This window comes from Pteropus vampyrus, unplaced genomic scaffold, assembly GCF_000151845.1.
Source record: "Pteropus vampyrus isolate Shadow unplaced genomic scaffold, Pvam_2.0 Scaffold55, whole genome shotgun sequence".
In the NCBI taxonomy this organism is placed as follows: Eukaryota; Metazoa; Chordata; class Mammalia; order Chiroptera; family Pteropodidae; genus Pteropus; species Pteropus vampyrus.
Genome location: NW_011888836.1, coordinates 1,198,340 through 1,213,122, shown reverse-complemented (window position 1 = coordinate 1,213,122; position 14,783 = coordinate 1,198,340). Strand labels below are relative to the sequence as shown.

Below are 14,783 nucleotides of genomic sequence, written 5' to 3'. Positions count from 1 at the left end.
TACAAGTTCATTTCTGTCTCAAACAAAATCGAAAAGCGAATTCCCCAGTACTGGTTAGTACTCCGTGATGGTCAGAAATCGTGACTCTTTGTGTCCTGTTGCTCCACCACCTTCAGCATATGACTTCTACCTCACAACTTTGAATGGCTGCTCAATCTCCATCCATCATGCCTACATTCCAGCCAGGGAAAAAAAGGAGGAAGCAGAAGCACATGCCCTCTCTTTTACATTTGTGTGTGTGTGTGTGTGTGTGTGTGTGTGTGTGTGTGTGTCTGTGTGTGTGTGATAAAAATACATAACAAAATTTATCATTTTAATCACCTTTGTGCCCAGCTCAGTGACATTAAGTACATTCACATTGTTCTGCAACTATCACCACCATCCATTACCGTAACATTTTAAAGTTCCAAACTTAAACTCCATACCCATTAAACAATAATTCCCTACCTCCCTCCCCTCAGTCCTTGGGAAACACCATTCTACTTTCTGTATCTGTGAATTTGACTAGTTTTGGTATCTCACGTCAGTGGAATTATACAAAATCTGTCCTTTGGTGGTTGGCTTATTTCACTTAGCATAGTGTCTTCAGGATTCTCTCATGTTGTAGAATGTGTCAGAATTTCCTTCTTTTTCAAAGCTGAATAATATTTTATGTTTATATATATACTGAATTTTATTTATCCATTCATCTGTCAATGAACATTTGGATTACTTCCATCCTTTGGCTATTGTGAATAATATTGCTAGAAACATGTGTGCACAGAGACGTGTTTGAGTCCTTGCTTTCAGAAGTATAATTGCTGGGTTATATGGTAATTCTATGTTTAATTTTTGAACAAATTGGCATACTGTTTTTCACAGTGCCTGGACCATTTTACATGCTCACTAGTGATGTGAAAAGGTTTCAATTTCTTTACATCCTTACAAACACTTATTTCCCGTGTTGTTGTTGTTGTTGTTTAAATAATAGTCATTCTAATGGGTATGCACTGGTATGTTATTGTGGTTTTAATTTGCATTTTCCTAATGATTAGTGATGTTGGGCATCTTTTCATGTGTTTATTGGCCATTTATATATCTTCTTTGGAGAAGAGTCTATTCCAATTCTTTGCCTATTTTTTAATCGGGTTGCTTTTTTAATTGTTATTGAGTTACAAGTGTTCTTTATATTTTCTAGATATTAATCACCCTCTCTTTTAAAGGTTACTTTCTGAAAATCACGTCACATTTTTGTTTCTATTTCTAGGGCCACAAGTAGCTTCAAAAGAGATTGGTAAGTAAATTCTATTCCAAAAGGTCATGTACCTAGCTAAAAACCAGGGGTTCCACCACTCTGAAAGGCAGTAAGAACAGATTTAGTGAGTGAGTAGTCTCTGATAAAAGTTTACATTAAGAGTTTGTTTTACCTTGAGGCTTTGTTTGTAATTTAGAGTTATTTGCTAAAGGGGGGCGGGAGGAGCTGTAGTGTCTTATTTGTAACTGATATCTTAGATGTCATGCTTCCCATAACTTTAGAATTACCATAGTTTTCTTCTTAATTGTACCCCTTATTCTAAAAAGTTACGAGGCATAATATATATTTATATTATTCTTTTTATATTTTTTTAAAAAACATATAGTTCTATAAATAGACAAGTGTGCTCACCTAGTTTAGGTCTCTTCTGTATTCATAGTTATTTATTATTTCTCTCAGGCTAAAATATAACTGATTTTACTCTAGGTTTTAGTTGAACTTCCTTTTGATTCCATCTGAATCTCTAAATGTACAGAACTTTTATTTTTACTATTTATGCATAATTGACATACAACATTTTGTTAGTTTCAAGCACACTACACGATGATTCAATATTTGTATACATTGCAAAACAATCACCACAATAAGTCTAGCTGACATTCAACACCACACATAGCTACAAAAAAATTTTTTTCTTGTGATGAGAACTTTTAAGATCTCTCTCAGCAACTTTGAAATATGAAATACAAAACTTTTTTTGATGCTGTTATAGTTCCAAAGAATTTAGCAGTGTGGTGTCCAAACTTTTCTCAGAAGTGTGTTTTTTTCTCATAGGCCTGTTGCTCCTCTTCATTCCAGTGACAAAGCATTTACACTGCTTGGTTATTTGAGGTAACAATTAACATGTTTAAAAATAATACCATAAAATACACACATTGGAATATGAGTACTGATCACAGTTCAGGAGAACAAAAAAGAGATGCTTAAATTAAGACTCTAATAACATTAATACTAATAATTATTATTTATAAAGATTTTTCAAAGTTTTACTTATTTTACTTTTTATTATCTTTCACCTATCAGTAAAGAAGTAATTCTAAGGGAGCAGGGTCACCACTGACAAGAAAACTACGTTCCTCCTGTATTCTGACATGTTCTGGATATGTTTGGAGGATCAGGCCTCTCCTGGAAAGGAGCTCATGCTTAACGGGAAAGTTTAGTCTAGGGAAGTGCAGGCTGGTCTCGAAAGAAAAGAATGATTTTATTAGAACCTGTTTTTGTTCTAGTTCTCATGGACTAATGTCTACACTCTGGGATGATGAAGTGTCACTAAAGAGTGATAAAAACCTTAAGAGCCATTCATTCAGATGAGATATTGGATCAAATGGCCTCACCGTCCACCTGTATCAGATCCCAGCAAGAACTTCTGTTTGGAGTGACTGTTGGAACTCACAGATATGGAGAAGAGATACAGGACCAGCGCAGCAGGCTGGATGAGCCCATATTTGTGACAGAGACGATACAAGAAAGAAAATCAAAGAAAGGAAAATTCTGAGAGTCACATGCAAGTTGAGAGCTAGTTCATCAGCACTCTTAAGACACTTGCTAAAAATGCCCAAAAGGAGAAGGGGGAACTGTGATGGGGCTGGAATCCCTGAAATTACGGACAAAAGGGCCAGAGACCTGCCTTACATTCCTCTCATTGTGATACACAGACATCTTATGCCCAGACACTCAGGATCTCTTAAGTATGTGATCCCTGGGAGAGGAGGTTGGGGGAAAGAAGAGGATAAATAATCAGCTTATCTGCAAATAAAGATATTTTAAAAGCTAAGATATTAATTCTACTTATTTTCAAATGTTCAAATGATGTTTTAAAATGTTTTACCATGTGAACATATAACTTAGCTTGAAGATTTTACTCTTTTCACAAATCTGAGATGTTTGGCTAGAAAGAAATATGTGAGCTATTTTCCATCTCACTGACCACAGGGTTTAGGGCAGTTATCAACAACAACACAATATCTTGTAAAAAATTAAACCAGCAAAAATATATAAGCCGTCTTGAATTAGAAAACCTGGTGGCAGAATACCCTCAATTTCTTTGGCATGATGAAGCTAGATGCAGCATCTGTACAGTCTGTTCATACACCCTTTTCGTAGATGGCTTGTGAAACCAACACTCACACTCACGCTAGAGCCTGAGGGGAAGCCAGACTTCACACCTCCACCCTTCAAAGTTCTAACATAAGGGAAAAAATCTGAAGTTATGTCATCTTTAAGAGACTTTAGGGAGAGAGATGAGATGCTGGTTCTGGAATGCCCAGTGCCTGCCAAGGGGCTCTGCCTGCCATCATATGTGTTCATGAAAGAAAATGCCCACAGTTGTGAAGGTCTTCAGCCCTTTCAACAAAGTATCTAAAGGCAACAATAGAGAGGAAAGACAATCGTATGGCTCTGTAAATAGACAAAGGAATTGTATCCCCAGAGACTCATCTTACTTCATAAATACTTTTTAAATGGAGACCACATTGTCTTGAGTAAAAAGACAAGTGAAAGAAGAGACCGTGATACAATGACGCTGCCATATGTCTGGCACAGGAGATCACAAAACTTTGAATAAGAGCAGTGTGACCAGTTACCAGATCCCTCCCTTGGATATATTATCAATCTGCTCTTCATTTTCACCCAGCAAGGTCATTCATTTCTTAGTAAAATGCTATGAAATCCTGACATGAGAAACACACAAAACATTATCATTGTTAAAGTCCATTAAGTTCTCAGTGCTTCACTATAGATCTCAGCTAAACCGCAGCAGAGAAAATGTAATAAACTTCTCCACCTTATTTAAAACAAGCACATAAAAATATCTGGTCTAAGTGAAAAATGGCTTCTCTTGTAAACAATTTTTCTGGTTCCAACGTACACCTCACCCGCAGTTACCTAAACACGTCTCTCCCTTGCCTGACCCCCAGACAAGGTCAAGCATACAGTCTCAGGAGGCATTACTTCGTGACACCTTTTTAACAACAACACTTTAGAAGTAAGTGATACGGACACCAAAAGGTTCATAATGGACCAGTTGCAATCACCACAATAGATGCTGTTTAAAGAGATGTCTTTCATATTTGCTGTGCAAATCATTTCTGTAAATGTGTGGGTTTATTGATCTGAATAAACCATCCCTTGATGTAAAGAAGGTAAAATCTTTGTTAGTCATCGAATATTTCAATACTAATAAGTCTACTTTGGAGAATTTGTTCCCTTTTGAACCAGCTGCTTCTTGTTTTGTTTGTCTATCTGTTTGTTTGGCTTGGTTTTAGCTTTGAGTCCTTAACACCTCTGTCTGTATGCTTAACATCATTAAGTGAAAAGCCCTCAACGCTTATTTCTTTTCATCGTCATCTTCATAACACCTAGTACAACGTTTGGTGTGTGACAGGCTTGTTAAATGAAGATTTCTTATACTCCCAGATTCAACAATTCATTGTGTATTTAGTATTAGGACACTGAACACTAACTAACATAATAGAAACAGAAATTAAGAAGAATGCATAAAAAGAATCTACATCAAAGTTTCAAAGTTTCAACACTTAAATAGTGCAGTTTTCACCAGACCATAATAATTATGGGAAAATATGAAATGGAACACTGTGTAGATTTGTCTTTGCTTTTTTATTCCTAACAGTGTCTTAGCATCTAATGAACAATCAATAGAAAATTTCTGGATGGATTTATTTTGTCACGGTCAGTCAAAATATAAATTTCAAATTCAAGTAAATTATTATTTTCCACTATGAAAAATTGTGTATGTAGAAAAACTTCTTTATATATATCTGCCTTATCAATGGAAATCAGAGATAGCCACCGTGAAATAAAATGCTTTCTCATTTTATCGATTCTATATCTTGGTATTCAATCTGAAATTGGCAAAAAGGAAGAATAGAAGGAACAATTCACCTTGTCACCAAATTATTTTAGTTTCTTTTTTATGGCTCCTTTTCTTTTCTTTTCTTTTTTTTTTTTTATTTCTGGTTATCCATCAGCAAAAGTACTCATTTAATTACATAATTATATATACTTTATGTTTTTTAATACTATGTGTTAATAAACTGGCACTTCAGTGTCAACATAGGTTGGCATTTCATGGGGTGGCTCTAGCTAGGCATTTAAAAATTAGATGATAATAGCAATGGGCTATTAAGCAATTCTGTATAGTTACCATAGTGTTTGTTGTATATTTGTTATTTTTATTATATGCTTTATAATTAAAATATAATTTCATACACATAAAACCTGGAATTCACCAAAATAAACCAATATGTTTTGCTATTACTAGGCACATAGTCCTCATAATGTGAATGTTGCCACTTTAAATATAAATTTTATTCAGAAGCTTATATGAGGTATGTGGTGAATTTTCTGGTAACATAAAAGGTACCTGATGAAATGGAAGTTTAATCATTCTCTGGATATAATGCAAAAGGACTTAACTTAATGACAAATTGTTTCCTATAATGAAGAGGAGTTGAGACCATTGTTGCTTCTGAATTTCACCTGCTAGTTAATCAATTAGTTAATCAAAAGAGGGAAAAATCCATATGACTACTTGCTCTCTATAGTAGATTTTAATGAGAAGTCCCCAATAATTTGTGTCACAAATGACATAATAAACTGAATTATTTGCTTTTGATCATAATATTCCTTTATTGATGTACCAAATCTCAATTATATTTACATTTTTGGTTGTAGAATAATCATTATACTTTATATTAAGCCTAAAACTTGAGTACCAAGTTATCAGCATTCAAAGTTTATATTTAGGTTACAAACAAGAAAAAAGAGAAATCAATTTTTATTAGTTATTTTTTTGGAATCACCTAACAGCAATAATTTAAATAATCATACATAGATGTAAACACACAGCTTGTAAAAGCAATTTCTTAAATTATTTTAAAGTCATGTGCAAATTCCAACTTCTTGATACATCAGAGAGAACATATGCAAACGTACCCAGTTTGGCATTTGTGGGAGAAAATCCCTTAGATGTAGAATTTCATTGGCTGCTCAGATAGAAAAGTCATTTTGGTTTTGCTTAAAAATTAACACATCCTCTCACTGACATTTAAGATCAGTAATTGGCTGTGAAGTGCTCAGTGATACTTTTAGATGAACTGTGTAATATATATAATGAATATAAATGTAGTATATATAGCATTACATATATAAATGATAATGGTATATATATCCATTATAATGATATATGTTATATATAAATTATATATATATATATATATATGTGTGTGTGTGTATCATTAAACCACACTAGTAGTTGGAGAGCACAAGGAAAGAATTCAAGGCCCAAGGAAGCTCTCTCACATAGATTTCACTATTTTTTCATTGTCATAGATAATTCTATCACATTTTTATAGCAGCTGTGTGGTATATCCAGCCAGATTTTAATTATAAATTATAAATATGGAAAGAATAAAGAAAAAGGAAAGAGAACGGTTGAGGAAGGGAAACCACAGAATCCTAAAATACCTAAAATATATCCACCTCTATGTAAAATGTTTTCTTTTTATTTTTATTAATAAATTAAATTCAGATTGTAGAACAGTAAAAGGCAAACATCAAGATAAAAGGAAATGAAAGAAGCAAGAAATGCTTGGAGAATTTATCGTATTATCTTTTTTCCTCTTATCTTCAAATTTTACTTCTATTTTTTAACTCTCAAACACTTAGAAAAGATACAGGAAACAAAACCAGCAACTGTAATCCATCATTAAGTCTTTTGACTTCTACCTCAGAAACATGCCCTAGTTAAAAAAATAATCAGTTGTAGTTTTATTCTATTTGTATAATAAATATTCACTGAGCATCTTCTATGTATCATTTCTTAAATGTTCCACTTTCAGATTACACTCACCATATTATCTTTTGCCCAAACACATGTAACAGTGCTACCTGATCACCTCACCATGAGAAACAGATAACACTGGAAAATAATAGAAATTGTTCTATTAATTGGAGAGAGCTGACTACTCGTCATAGTTGTAAGAACTTTTTATTGGATACAAAATAGTGATATAGCACTATTAGATTACCATACTTGTAATTCTTTCTAAACATAATAAAATTATATGTTCCAAAAATCTTTCCACTTATACTGATATCTAAGTTCAAGAATCCAAAGAAAATGATGTGTGTGTGTGTGGTGTGTGTGTGTGTGCTCACACATGTGTGTGTATAGAATGCTACTTAAATAGCTCTCATTTAATATAATAAATTATATGTTGAATATGTATTTAGAGATAAATGCAAAATATGATTGTTTCTAATGCCTATTTTTCAATATAGTTCAATGAGGGCTAAACTCAAGGACCAGATTTATTTTTAATTTATTTAGTGTAGCTATGATAATCCTATTCCTCCACATCATTGCCCTATAAAATAGTAGTTTTGATTCTTATATAATGGTGGTTTTGCTTTTCAACAAGCGGAAAGTTAGAGGGAAATCTCAGGTTTTTTCTGACCAAAGTATAATAGTAGAAGGAGTCCTTTGGAGAACATAAAAATGATTGGGCTTATTGAAATTACAGTATTAGTTCCCAATTTTTACAATAAAAAAATAAGTTAATCTCCAGTATTTCACCTAAGACAAAGCTATGCAGAAGTTTCTAAAGAATTTATATCTTTCAAAGAATGCTATTGCCCAATGCTATTAGGCAAGCACTGCCCAAGAAAACCATACAGGTTAATCACTCTTTCTATTTATGCTTTAAATATTAAAAATTAACTAACTAAATAATGAAGAAACATTGTCATGCTACCTTATTCCAAAGAAGGCAATCACCCATTCAGCAAACAAGAAATTGCGTAGCTGTTGTTTGAATTGTGAATTATTATGATTTTGAGAAGAATTATGGCAATATATGCCAACCGTGCTAAAATATTTGTATCTGTTTTTATCTTGTATTTGCATTGCTATAAAACAATCTAAAATTCTCTAAAATATTAATACATTAATATCAAAATTAATATTAGAATATAATTATATTAATTAGAAACAAATGAAATTAAGGTCATGGTTAAGTAAATTATGACACATGAATGAATAAAATATTAGTAAGTCATTACAATCATGCCTTTGAAATTTTCTAAAGTTTTATTGATGGATAACATACATATAAAAACTCATAGTGGATGAATTTTCACAAAATAAACACACATCTGTACCTGTTCCCTAACGAAGAAACATAATATTACCTTCATTCCAATGCATAAAACGTTTAAAAACCTAGGTTCTGTAAGTGAGTCATCAGATTAACAGCACCATTCTCAAATGGAAACTTGTTAGATCCTCTCACTTGTAGATGCTCAGATTCTACCCCAGACCTAACCAATTAGAGATAATGAAGCCCAGCCATCTGCGTTTTACAGAGCCTGTAGGTGATTCTGAGGCACACTAAAGTTTAAGATCCATTAGCCTAGGGAATGTATTTTGTAATAGAATGAAAAAAGTGTTTGTAAACATTATCTTAATGATATAAAAATAGGTATAGAAAAAAGAATGAAAATAAATATGACAAACGATGATAGTAATTATTGCTAGATAGTAAAATTGTAAGAGATTTTTATTTTCTTCTTTATATGTTTTTGAATTATCCAAATTTTCTGAAATGATTATAATACTTCGAGTATATTATTCAACACATTTTTGGGGTCTTAAGAGTACATTATTATCAGCTAAACCACAACAGCTTCCTATGATGGAACTGTACAGTTGGCTTGTCTGAACTCACTATCATTACCTCATTCTGTATTCCAATGAGTACATGTAGGGTATTTAAGAGAGAAAACCTAACTCTATTATTCTTTAAATGTTTGAGAGAATAAAGGTAAACTGCTACCTACTGAACACATTGAAAGTTGCACAGATGGAAATAAATATTGCCTTGCATGAACGTAGGAGGCAATCTTGAAATTGGAAGGAAAGTTAATCCTCAAAGACTTCAAATTTACTAAGCTCTTTTATTTTAAGGAACATGACCTTTCTAAAAGAAACTTTTCAATTCTATCTCTTCCCAAAAGGCTAAAATAAATAGTTCTTTATCACAGCAAAATGGATCTTCGACGAAGATAGTTGAAAAGAGCGATTCAAGAGCTGCAAAACATGGAACCTACCTCTGATGATAATAAAGTAATTATAGTTGCTGCTATCAGCGCTCAGCCCATATCCATCTGTCCTTATCACTTCAGAAGGCAGAATTTTGCAGGCCAGTATTGGACACTCTGTCTGAAGGCTTTCTCCTGAAGGCTGCTCTGTTCCAGGTCTCACAGATCAGAGATGACGAGGAATTAACATTCTGAGGAGGAGCCTTCAACCAATCACCAGCTGTGTGAATATATAGATATGACTCACTTGATCCATTAGTGGGGTTATTCTTAAAAGAGAGGAAAATAATATTCCCTCTACCCTTTTAGGTTCTTGACAGAGACATCTCTGTAATAAAAGACAGATTAACAAGAGAAAAACAAACAGACATTTAATAACATGTATACCTCCTGTATACGTGGGAGAACTTATACACAAGAATACTGAGGAACTTTCTGAAATGGCCCAAGTCACCATCTTAAATACCATCTCCAGCTAAAGACAGAAGATCTTGGGTGAAGGGGAGCCAGTTATGAGAGTTTACCAGGCAAAGCATGGGTGTAATTGTTACGTAGATTTAATTTTCTGCCTTCTCCATCTCAGTTTCCAGAGATTAAGTCATACTTCTCTTGCTGATACAGGGAGGGAGACACACTTATGAGTAGAGGTTTATCTTATAAATGTAAATGTCTCTTAAACAAGGGTAACTTCTACTACTCATTTTCAGTTTTTCTTGTGTCTACTTTTTCTTAATAATAATCAGCTCAAAATAACATTTATGCCAAAAAGAAATATTTTGGGGTGAGAAATTCTGTTCCCCTTCATTCTGAAACACACATCTCAACAATGCTGAGTTTCCCTGTGGGATTAAGCTTCTCTCTCAGTGTTAATGCAGATACTGTATGGGCTGCCTCCCTTTCTTGTGTGACTTTCTGATTTCATTGCTGATGTTCCTTGTTCCTCCCAAATAAATGACTTGCATTTGAACCTTTCTCTCAGTGTCTATCTCTTGGGCAATGCACACAAGAAAAGCGTTAATCTGCTGAATAATGTAGAAGACAGAGTAGGTATTATTTACAATAAGTTTATTAAAAAGCATTTTTATAAGCATTGGGGATTATATTTATTACTGTGATTATACTTATCAACCTAAGTTAACCTTGCTAATTAGTCACTGTTTCTTGAAGATTTGAGCAGTCCTCAGTTTTCCTATGAAGTCTTGAACCAATTATTCATACAATGAAAAAGGATTATCCAGGGATGATAGTCAAACTTATTTAAAAATGGGTATGACATAATTGTTGTTATAAAAATTGTAAGAGTAATATACATTGCTGTAGAACTAGACTAAATCCCATTTCCGAGGTATTAACCATTCAGTGGCAGGATTGAGAATACTTTCTGGGGTCTTGGGGGAGAATCTGAAACAATGGAAGGATATTTGAGAAGCTTAGACAAGAGGATATCTAGGAACCAGTTTAGAAGAATTTCAATATTTTAATAATCAGTAAGGCCCTACTGCTGCATATCAACTGAATATTAACATATCCAAAGAAGCGTCCATGTATATGAGTGTCTTCTTTCTGTAATACAAACATTCTAGCATTATTTCCAATGGGATCAACACAGTGAGCATAGAAAATAACTGCCAGGAGGCACTCTTTTCTTGAGAATCAAGATTTCCAAAAAAAAAAAAAAAATTAAGAATATGGTTTATTTTAAAATATAACACAAAAATGCTTTTACTTCAGCAAAATGACTGTCAACAAAGAATAAGGCCTCCTGGTGAGGTGAGTGCAACTCAACATAAATGAATATAACACACCTATTGAAACATAATGGCTCCTGATTGGAACACCTCCCTATTTATACTATGCTATAAACACACAAGGAATTCACCCTGTGTTATGTGCTGAATAAAAAGGCGAACAAAAATACCCAGTTGCTAAAAAGGTTTGTAATCTCCAAGTACCACAAGGGAATTCAGAGGCCAACAGTCAGTTAAGAGTGAAATACAACATGAGTAGCTGTTGTTATCAAAATGATTCACTACAAACTTGGGCAATTAACTAAAGTGTGAAAGATAAGACTGAAAAAGGTGTTGTTCAGAAAAGAAGAAAAAGAAAGAGAAAAAAGAAACTAGCAAAGTCTGGCTTGCAAGATTCAGGATTTACAGTTTTTAACAATATTTTATAAGCCTCAAGAACAGTTTCTTATTATAAAGACAGCAAATAATCAAATTGAAATAAACTCTTTCTGAACTTACACAAACAGTGAATAAAATGATTTCTTATTAGATTTTAACACAAGCTATTTAAAAAAATATTTCTGCATCTGGAAAAGGTAATATCTCTGAACAAGAGATGCCCTCGCCCAGTCTCACAGCATATACGATGAGAGTTTATGTTTCAGCTAAGAAAAGGTAAAACTATCTAATAACCACAACAGAGCATGGTTAACAACTTTCCTTTTATGTTTCAGTTGTAAACAATTCATTTAAATAATTTTTACTTGTCGGACCTCAGATGCACGGTATTGGATGAATCATGTCCTTGTGCCATGACATTGATGTCATTAACCCATAGATGGTTTGTTTTTACTGGTTAGTTATTTACTTAGTGTTTTTGAAAAATGTAGCTAACATCTGCTAATTCGCCATCCCCAAACCAAAGCTACTGTGTTGAGCATAATATACATCTAATCACATGGTTTCTCCCTCAGCACTTCCTTCTTGGTTCTCCTACACAAGATAGCCATCATCCAAAATTCTGTGTTCACTATTTCCTAGTTCTTTTTAAAAAATAAAATGTTGCATCTGTATGTATCATTTGTTAGTTTATTTGCTTTAGTTCTTTTTAATGTTACAAAAAGGCATGCCACAAATAATCTTTTGGAACAATTTTTTTCTATAGTATTTATTGTTATGATTTTCTATGGTATTGTTTTTGCTAAAATCCATTCCCTTTGAAAGTTGATAATATTCTATTGTGAGAATATGTATTTTTATTAATCCAGTCTCCCATAAATTGGCATTTGTACTATTTTCACTTTTTATCATTGGAAATAATACTATGATATTTTCATATGTTTCCTTTGTAAATGTGCAAAATTTTCTTTAATGGAGAGTTCCCTGATAGTGGAATTTGCTGAGTCATGGTAAAATGAATGAGCAACTTCAGGAGATAATGCCAATTAAACTTTTACCAGTGATGTATAAGATATTCTGTGGATCTACGTCCTCACTGAAAAGTAATTACTGTGTGGAAATATTATTTGACCTTGGTCTCCTAGTATGAAATATAAAATATGTGAGATTGAAACCATAGCACTAGTGAGATAGAAAAATTTTGCATTCATTATAAGCCACTAGTACTAATTAATTTATAAACCACAAAATCGTAATGTAAATATAATTATAATGTTTAAAATTTTCATCTATCCATTTTATTTCCATTTAACTAAATAATTTATGAATATATACTGTGTAAACTATAAATGGTTATTCAAATAACAATATAGCCATCTTTTTGAAAAGCACAGGTTTATAAAATTTCTCAGTTTATCAAAAGACATTAAATTTTGCCCTGCTCTACACTCCCATACCATTTCATTTAACAACTGAAAAGGTATATTTTTCAAGCTTCCTCTCTGGTGTTTTTCCCTCTACATGCCCATGAGGGTCATTGTCTCATAGTTCTATTACCAGTCTTCTCTCATTTCCACCCTAAATTTTCTCCCTGAAAAATCATATTCAGTTTCACTGTCTCAAAATACCATTTACATGCTTGTGAATTAATTTTTATTCTCCAATCCCAATCTATTTTTTACCAATTTCCATTAACCTATTTGTACAAAATCAATATGTTCTCACACACTTCCGAACTGTTGTCTTCTGTTATTTTAGTTGTCATCATTATTTCTCTAGCCACCAAAGTAGACATCTCAGTCCATTTCATTTTTTCTCTACTTCATGTGTAATCACGGTTAAACACAGAGTTATTTGATAAAATTTGTTCTCAAAATTAAAGAGGCTCATGTCCTACCATCAATTAATAAAAATATGTCTCTGGGGAAAATATATGCCGGGCACTTGTGATGTTGCTTGAAGTTCAAATGGATTGCCTGCTTCCTCACATGCATAATATAGTTGAGTACAAGCTACAGAGGACCTACAATGAAGATCAAAATGTGGCTTTGGAAGTCTGTGAATTTTGGCTCGCTTTGGCTGAGCAGTCAATATGTAAAGATGTACCTGTAAGGAAGACACATATTTTGAAAGAATTACTTTTTCATCATGAATGGGTCATTAAAGAATCAGGCATCTTGGTTTTAGGAGCAATTGTCAAAGGTTGCATGCAAGGCATGATTCTATACCTGCCTGAGCTCATTCTTCACCATATTCAGAGCCTCTCTGATAAAATGGCTCTTGTGCGTTCCATAACATGCTGGATGGACTCTTAGCCATTATGCACACTGGGTAGTCAGCCAGTTGCCAAACACGTACCTGAAGCCATAATAACAAAATTGCTGAGACATATCCTAGATAGCAACGAGAGTACAAGAAGCTTCCTGCAGTGCCTTTGCTACCCTAGAAAAGGAGACTTGTACAGAACTTGTTTCTTACCTTGTTTCTATACTTGATACCTTTGTCTTCACATTTAGTAAATACCAGCATAAGAACCTACTCAATATTTATGAAGCCATAGGAACATTAACAGATTCAGTAGGACAACGTTTAAACAAACCAGAAGTAGAACATGTTAAGGATGAAGATAAAGATTTCTTCCCTTTACTTTCTTCCCTTTACTGTTTTTAGTTGCCACTGCCCTACAGTCTGGCTTCCTTCCATACTGTGAACCTGTGTATCAGCATTGTGTAAATCTAGTCAGAAGACTCTTGTACAAGTCATGCTGAACAATACTCAACCGGATCAATATGAGGCTCTAGATAAAGATTTTATGATAGTGGCTCTTGATTTACTCAGTAGCCTGGATGAAGGACAGGGAGGCAGCATTGAACAGCTGGTAGCCTGAAGTAACATTCTAACATGTATCAGTACATGCAGGATAAAATGCCAGAAGTTCCACAGAGTTTTTTTCTTCCTATTACATGACCTGACAAAAGCTTACTTTCAGCATGGTAAGACTTGTACAGCTGATTTCATGCCAATATTGGAAACTACTGTAAATCCAGAGTTCATTTCAGTCTGCAATAATGTCACATGAGCAATCAGAGAAATCTCTATTCAAATGGCTGTAGAGATGCAGCCTTATATTCCTATGGTGTTGTACCAGCTTGTAGACATCATGAACAGAATCAATGTACCAACGACATTGTTAGAGAATATAGCAATAATTGGTCATCTTGGTTATGTTTGTCCTCAAGAGGTGG

The 14,783-nt window shown here is 33.5% G+C and overlaps 1 pseudogene; it reads left to right on the top strand.

Annotated features, from left to right (window-relative positions):
- Positions 1-13,487: 13,487 nt before the first annotated feature.
- LOC105292302 overlaps positions 13,488-14,783 on the top strand; it is a 41,367-nt pseudogene continuing 40,071 nt past the window's right edge.